General features: G+C 56.4%; 1 long non-coding RNA gene across 1 annotated transcript in view; it reads right to left on the bottom strand.

Moving 5' to 3' along the window:
- LOC144243263 (uncharacterized) overlaps window positions 1-6,697 on the bottom strand; it is a 28,551-nt gene that overhangs the window by 12,330 nt on the left and 9,524 nt on the right. The gene's annotated exons all lie outside the window — the stretch shown is intronic.

The raw sequence follows: 6,697 nt of genomic DNA, 5'->3' as shown, positions 1-6,697 counted from the left end.
CATCTTCCTTCCCTCTGGGCTCCCTGGCCAGGGCCCGGCACCCGGCGTCACCCAGCAGGCCCCACGCGACCCTGGTCGCCCGCTGGTTGGCTTCCTAATGACGAGGCCTGTTCTCAAGGGCAATTAGGACTGAAGTCTGCACTCAAAGCAAAACAGACCTCTGTGCTCGGGAAAAACACGTCTTCTCTTGCTCAGCGAGCGAAGAGCCGGGAGGGAAGGGACGGCCGATCTGTTGGGGGCATTTCTAGACCAGCAAAGGGAGAAACTCCCAATGGGCAACGAGTGAGCGGAAGCGGGAGAAGCCGTGGCCAGGCTATGAGCTTTCATTGCTCATTTTGCTCACTTCTGCTGTTATTCTCCCCGCGTCGTAGGACATTTGCTTTGGCACGCGCACTTCTGTGTCCAACGCGTGGGCCCCGCCGGAATCTGTCCGGTCCCAGCACGGGGACGCGCCTGGAGGTCGCCGGGCCGCATGTCTGGGGGCCCGGACACACGAGGAGGGCAGGGCTGGGGAGACCAGACAAGCCAGAGGGAGCCACACGTCCTGACACCTGTGCGGGGCCGGCTGCAGCTTCCCCAGGCCCGCGGGCCGCCCCTCGGAAACAAAGCCCAGCTCAAATAACAAACAATACCTAGAAGCCTCTTGAACTCAAAGCAGGGCTACAGTGAATGAGGCTGATTCCCCCGTTACCAGGACGGACTGATTACAGAGCCCAGAGCCATTTGCCTGAAGATAATTGCCTCAATTCCCCACTTCACTTCGCACGTCTAGAAACAGTCCCAATCTGCCAGAGCCTCAGTGACTAGACGTGTAAAATTGGTCTAATCATATTTTGAAGAGCTCGAGCGGAAAGGGCTTCTGTGAGTGTGAGCCTGAACCACGACACCAGCTCCGAGTTGTTCCCCTCTGGGCTCGCTGCTCGCTCCCTCGCTCCCCCACCAAGTCTGAAGGGGTGAGTCAGAGTCTCAGCAGATGGGAGAAAAACAACTTGGAGCCTCTGTCAGCGCTGGCGGCTGGAGGTAAAGGTGGGGTGACCAGCAGAGCTGGGCGAAAGCTAAAGCCCCGCGCCGGAGGACGTTCGCGGTGGCCGAGTCCCCGGCGATCAGCAGCCCACCGGCCGCATGGGGAGCCCGGCGTGCGGGGCCGGGGGGGCACGGAGACCAGCACCGCCTGGGCTGCGGGCGGCTTGGGACACCGGTGTGTCAGCTGGCCTTGGGAGAGAACCAGGCAAGCAAGCGTGTAAGCTGGGGGTGGGCAGACGGGCAGAACCCGACCCGACCCAGCTTCTACAGGGCAAAGGCCAGGCAGGCGGCCAGAGTCCAGAGTGCAAGCCCGGGAGCACAGGAACGTGGAGGGCCAGGGCCGAAGCAGAGAGAGAGGTAGGCACCACGAGCAGCGACGACCTGGAGGCCCGAGCTCAGGCTCCGTCTACATGAGGGAGCTTCCAGACCCTTCCTGTTGGATCAGNCTGGCACCAGAGGCTGAATCCTGAGAGCACTGGCTGGAGGTGCTGGGTGTCCGGTGAAAACCCCTTGGGGCTCGGGTTTAGTGACTGCCACTGGAGGACCCGGTTGTGCCCAGAGGAGTGTGTGGAGCTCTTGTGGGGGGGGGGGGGGGGGGGAGGGGGTGCCGGTGGGTGGGTGTTGGTGGGAGACCCTGGGTAGAGCACGACCGCAAGGGACAGAAAGGCCACTCTGGGAAGACAGCTCCTGACAGCTCTGTACCCGGGAAGAGGGTTCATTTCTGATCCTGTCTCCCCATAAAAACAAAGGGCACTATGACCCCGACGAAGGCCCAGACACAATCCAGCCATGTCAGAAAGGTGGTTATTTCCCCCTATCATTTGCCTGAAGCTCTGGATGGCATTCCCCCCAGAACACAAAATCAGGAGTCTGGGTTGTCACTGTGTCTACTGGTGAGAGCCCATCGGTACCACTGCAGTCCGAGTGACAGCAAAATAGCGCCCCAGAGAAATGAGCCAGATGCTTCTGTAACTGTCCCCAGACCTGTGGGGGGGCCGGGGCGAGGGGCAGTGCCAAGGGGACTGAGCCTGTCTAGCTCACCGCCACGGCGGGGGCAGGGGGTTCCCCAAACCCCCGGAATTCACTTCTACCCAAAACAAAGTTCAGAAAGCTCTCCGTCTCGAAAAACAGTCCTTTCCAGCGGCGGCCCGAAAACAAAGCAAAACAACAAACACAAACACACGTTCCAGGGGGACTGTACCCTCTCCCCTGGCAGAACAGAACCGATCGTCTATCGCTTGTCTCCTCTCGGAAGCTGTGCTGGCGTCTAGGGGACCCATGACAATAGCCTGTCAAGCCTTGTGAGAACCCCTGTGCGCCATCTCCGTCCCCCCAGAGCGACAGCTCGCGCGCACGGTAGGCACACGGAACAGATGGACTGAGAGCAATCCTCTCACGGCTTCTTAAAAAACAAGAAAATCTCCAAAGTCAGACGACGAAGAACAAAAACAAAACAAAAACCGAACCCACCTTTTTCAGAAACCCACCAGATGACCTCCCCCCTGCTTGTGCAAACACTGCTCAGCCTTCCCTCGGCAGTTCACGTGCCTTGTGGAGGACTGCGCCTCGGCACCTGTTGGGAGCCCACGTTTTAGAATTTGGGGGCACCTCGCGCTGGCACGCGTGTCGGGGGAGGGGACGGTGAGACCGCGGCCCGCCCTCGATTACTATCGTCCCCTACGGTGCCCGCGACAGGGCCTCGCTCACAGAAGTGACTCAACTCCTCATGGTTAGAGCCCGTTTCGTTCCTAATCCCCGAGACGGCTGTGGGAGGGGAGGCAGAGGACCCGGTGCAATTAATAGACGGACTTGATTGATTTCTTTGCTCAGGCGAGGGAGGGAGTCGTGGAGCCAGGCGCCTCAGAGCCCGGACCGGGTTATGAAAGCTGTGCGCAGCGGACTCCCGGTTCCATCCGCGCACACCTGTTTGCTCTTGTCCCGAAACTGCCACCCGAACATTCCTTCCTGTCACTGAGCCGCACGCACTTCCAAATGCTTCTAAAATAGCAGCAGAGTCGGAAGGGCATGTCCATCAGTAGAGCCCCCAGCCCGTCTCCCAAGGTCTCCAGATGCCTTTCATGGAATCAGAATCCGAGCTGAAAAGAACTCTGGCGCGCATCAAGTTCCAACTCGGCCCGGCTCATGAGTCCCATGGAAAACATCTCCAATATGTGCTCATCTGTCCTTTGATTTAACACCGCTTCTGACAAAGAGCCAACTGCCTCCTGACAGCCGTTCCATTTCAGGGCCCTAATTGTTAGAATATTCTTCCTTGGGTTGAGCCGAAATCTGCCTGTTGTAACTACTGCCCATAGCTTCTAATTTTGCCCTCTGGAGCCACACAAAATACATCTCAGTGCCCGTTCCACAGGACAATCCTTTAAGGGGCTGAAGACAATATTCTCCACAATTCATCCCAATCAGAACCCTATTGTGCGACGCACTGATGCGCTGATGGACTGGGCACCGCACTTTCCTGTCCGGCAGGTTCCGGAGCCTCCCTCCGGCAGAGCGCGAAGGTGACATATGACCACACTTTATTTACCGGCAGACAGACAGAGCCCCTCGTCCCTCACCCTGCTAACAACACGAGGTCGTTCATCACCCGCTTGCTCCTTTTTGAAATTCACTCTGCAGCAAGCACTTTTTAAAGTCATGCACGTAATGCATTTTAAACAGCATTTTCTGCCCAGATCCATTTGCTCGACCTCGGCCCTAAGTGCGAGATGAACAGTATTTCAGGGGGGCCCTGCCGCCCCTCCAGAAGCCCGCGTGGAACGCGCACCGAGACGTATCTGTAACTGCGCGGGACCAGGGCTCTAAAACGCAGTGTTTTGTTAAACGTTCATTTGCTGATTAAAATGCATCTTGCAAAGAAAGTGCATTACTAATGCAGAATCTAGTCCAAAAATACGTATTATGTAATGCACATTTGTTAATAACGCAGGCAGTCTCAGTGTATCTGTATTAGTGCATCAGCTCGGGGCTGCCGTCTCCATTACAGGCATAAAGCACTCCTTCTGAAAAACGAAGTACTTTCTTATGAACACTAAAGAATCATAATCCACCGCGTTGCTGACAGCTGGCATTCGTCTCCATTGAAAGGGCATTCACCAGCACCCACATATTCCTGACTTTTTTCCCCAGTGTGCCTTGAAAAATCACTTGAACGATGTCTTTATGTTCCATCCGCGTCAGTGAGCTTGTGCTAATTGAAAGGCATAAAGCAGGTGGGTCAATAGGAGTTAAAACCTTTAGAGGCATCCCTCCTTGATGGGGGCTGAGCAATGATAAGGACTTGAGCTGGGCAACTCCAAAAGACCATCCGGTGTCCCACACTAATATCCACATGGTGGTGGGAGGCGGGCACTTGTGACAGTGAAACCCTCTCGGGTTCTCGGCAAAGTGTGACAGTGGGGCACAACTAGAATACAGACGTGCGTCCCTTTATGGGGTCTGCCCAATCAATCCCACTTGATTAGACCAATCAGTACTTGAATGCCACAAACTAACTCGAAGAACACAAGATGCAAGATAGACACAGCCGAGAAGCCAGGCCAGGAACATTCTAGAACGTCCACAGCCAAGATGCAGAAACAAACAAACAAAACTCTCAACACGTCAAAAGTGGTTGCCAGAACTTGCGAAGGTCTACACCCTGGTTTTGACAGCGGTAAGCGGGCATGGTGTTGGCGATTCGAGCACGAGTGGACCATGCCGCCTAACAGCTGTGGCGCCATGACTCTTAGATGCGGAGAAGGGAGTACCAGGAGGGACAGCCTGGTAGACGACCTCAAAAGGGAAACCAGAATTATGAGAGGTCATGCCTCTCCGATTCCCCGCATACTGAATTGACTCAAAGACCAAAATCAAACCAAACCACAGGCCCCAGGTGGAACAACTTTGTTGACACATCCAGGGATTCTGGGAAGATGATTTAGCTTTGAATTACTCCACTTTTGGACTTGCCACTATGTCCACACCTTACCAGGGAAGCCATCGTGCACAACCCGGAAGCAGCGGTCGGGTTACAGAGGGAATCCAAGAGCTTCCAAAGGACCATCGTTTCCCGAGCAAAGATAACTCCAGGGATCCCCCTTCAGGAGGACGAAGAGCTCATGTGATTTTGCAGGGCTGAGAAAGATGTATTAATTTCCTCCTCCCTTTCAGCCTTCGGGGTTCAACGTGCTCTAGGGGTGTGGGTAGCCACCAGCTAGCCCTAGTACTCTGATTGACCCGATAGTTTTCTCCTGCAGAACCCAACGTGGATTAAGGATTGGTGGGATTCTGAGTAGCTTAAAGCTCCGATTACGGGCAGATTAGTCCTAACCAGCCTTTCCTTAATTCACGTTCTTCTTTCTCTCTCTCTCTCTTTTTTTTTTAACTTCACCTTCAGCACCTGCAACAGAGCTTGGCCCGCGCTAGGCGCTCAATAGATACCCGTTGAATGAATTAGCTTTGTTGAAAACCTATCTTTGTATGAAATGAAAGAGCTTTAAGGGGTACCCCATGAGGTCCGCTTGATATCTGACCAGCCTGCAGCGCCCCACAGGGGCAGAGAACTGACTAGACCTGCTGAATATCAGCTCAGGAAAGACTTCCCGGAACTACTGGTTCCAGCTAATTAAAGTCTGTCCCCCGCGCCGGGCTCAGCCAGCGCTCATGGCAGCCCACTGACGGGGTTGTGGACTTGCAAACCATCACCCCGCCTGTGGAGTCCCTTCCTAGGAAAGATGCTTGTTTGCCCCTGAGGTAATTAACCAACTGAGACTACATGGGGGGGGGGGCTACTTTTCGCCAACGCTCTAATTACAGTCACTATAACAGATCCCCCCGAAGGTGGTTTCGTGATTAATGACTGCCTGAGGTTACCATCCTCAAACTATGAAGCCCCTGGAAATCGCCTGTGGCTGCATCATTAATACCCACGCACAGACCCTCATTTCATTCCGCCGAATATCTGCAATGTAGCGGTCTGGTTTCTAGCTTTATTTTACCGGTAACCCCGGGGTGGAGGAGGGGTAGCGACCCCGCAGAGGACCCGTGCCCACCCTAACCTGGGGCTCGCTCGCTCGCTCGCTCCGCTCCTCCCCCCCCGCCACGGCCCCCGCCCCTCGCTTCGCCCCGATCCTTTCAAACAAGGTTCCCTCCTGCCACCTGCCGGCCCGCTCGGGTCTGCGCCGCGGCCGGCGCCCCCGCCTCCCTACTGCACATGCCCGCCACAAGTCGCGCAACTTTGCAGAACCTCCCGCCGCGGCCCTCCCCGCCTCAGTCTCCTCTTCCCTCTCCCAGGCGAGAGGACCCGCGGAGGCGCCTCTCCCGAGTCTTAGGCTGCGGAGTCTGAGACTTAGAGAGAGGAGCCCGGGAGGAGACCGGCTTCCTCTCCCCCTCTCCCCATCCCTTCTTCTCGCCCAGAGAGGCGAGCGGAGGCGCGGAGCTCCAGAAAGTTGAGTGGTCAGGAAGGTAGGGGCTTCCCTTTTCCCCCCTTACCCCCAGGCTGGGCTGGGACCTCCAGACCCAGCTCCTCACCTCGCGGGGTGCACCTTTTTCGGCTCCAGCAGCCGATGCGCATCGGAGCCGCTCTCTGCAGAGCCAGAGGGCGGGCAGGCTTCTCGGGGTGCGCCTCAGAGGATGGATCGTAGGTCCCGGGCTCAGCAGTGGCGCCGAGCTCGCC

The sequence above is a fragment of the Crocuta crocuta genome, unplaced genomic scaffold (assembly GCF_008692635.1).
Source record: "Crocuta crocuta isolate KB4526 unplaced genomic scaffold, BGI_CrCroc_1.0 scaffold27, whole genome shotgun sequence".
NCBI lineage: Eukaryota > Metazoa > Chordata > Mammalia > Carnivora > Hyaenidae > Crocuta > Crocuta crocuta.
This window is presented reverse-complemented; position numbering and strand designations above follow the sequence as displayed.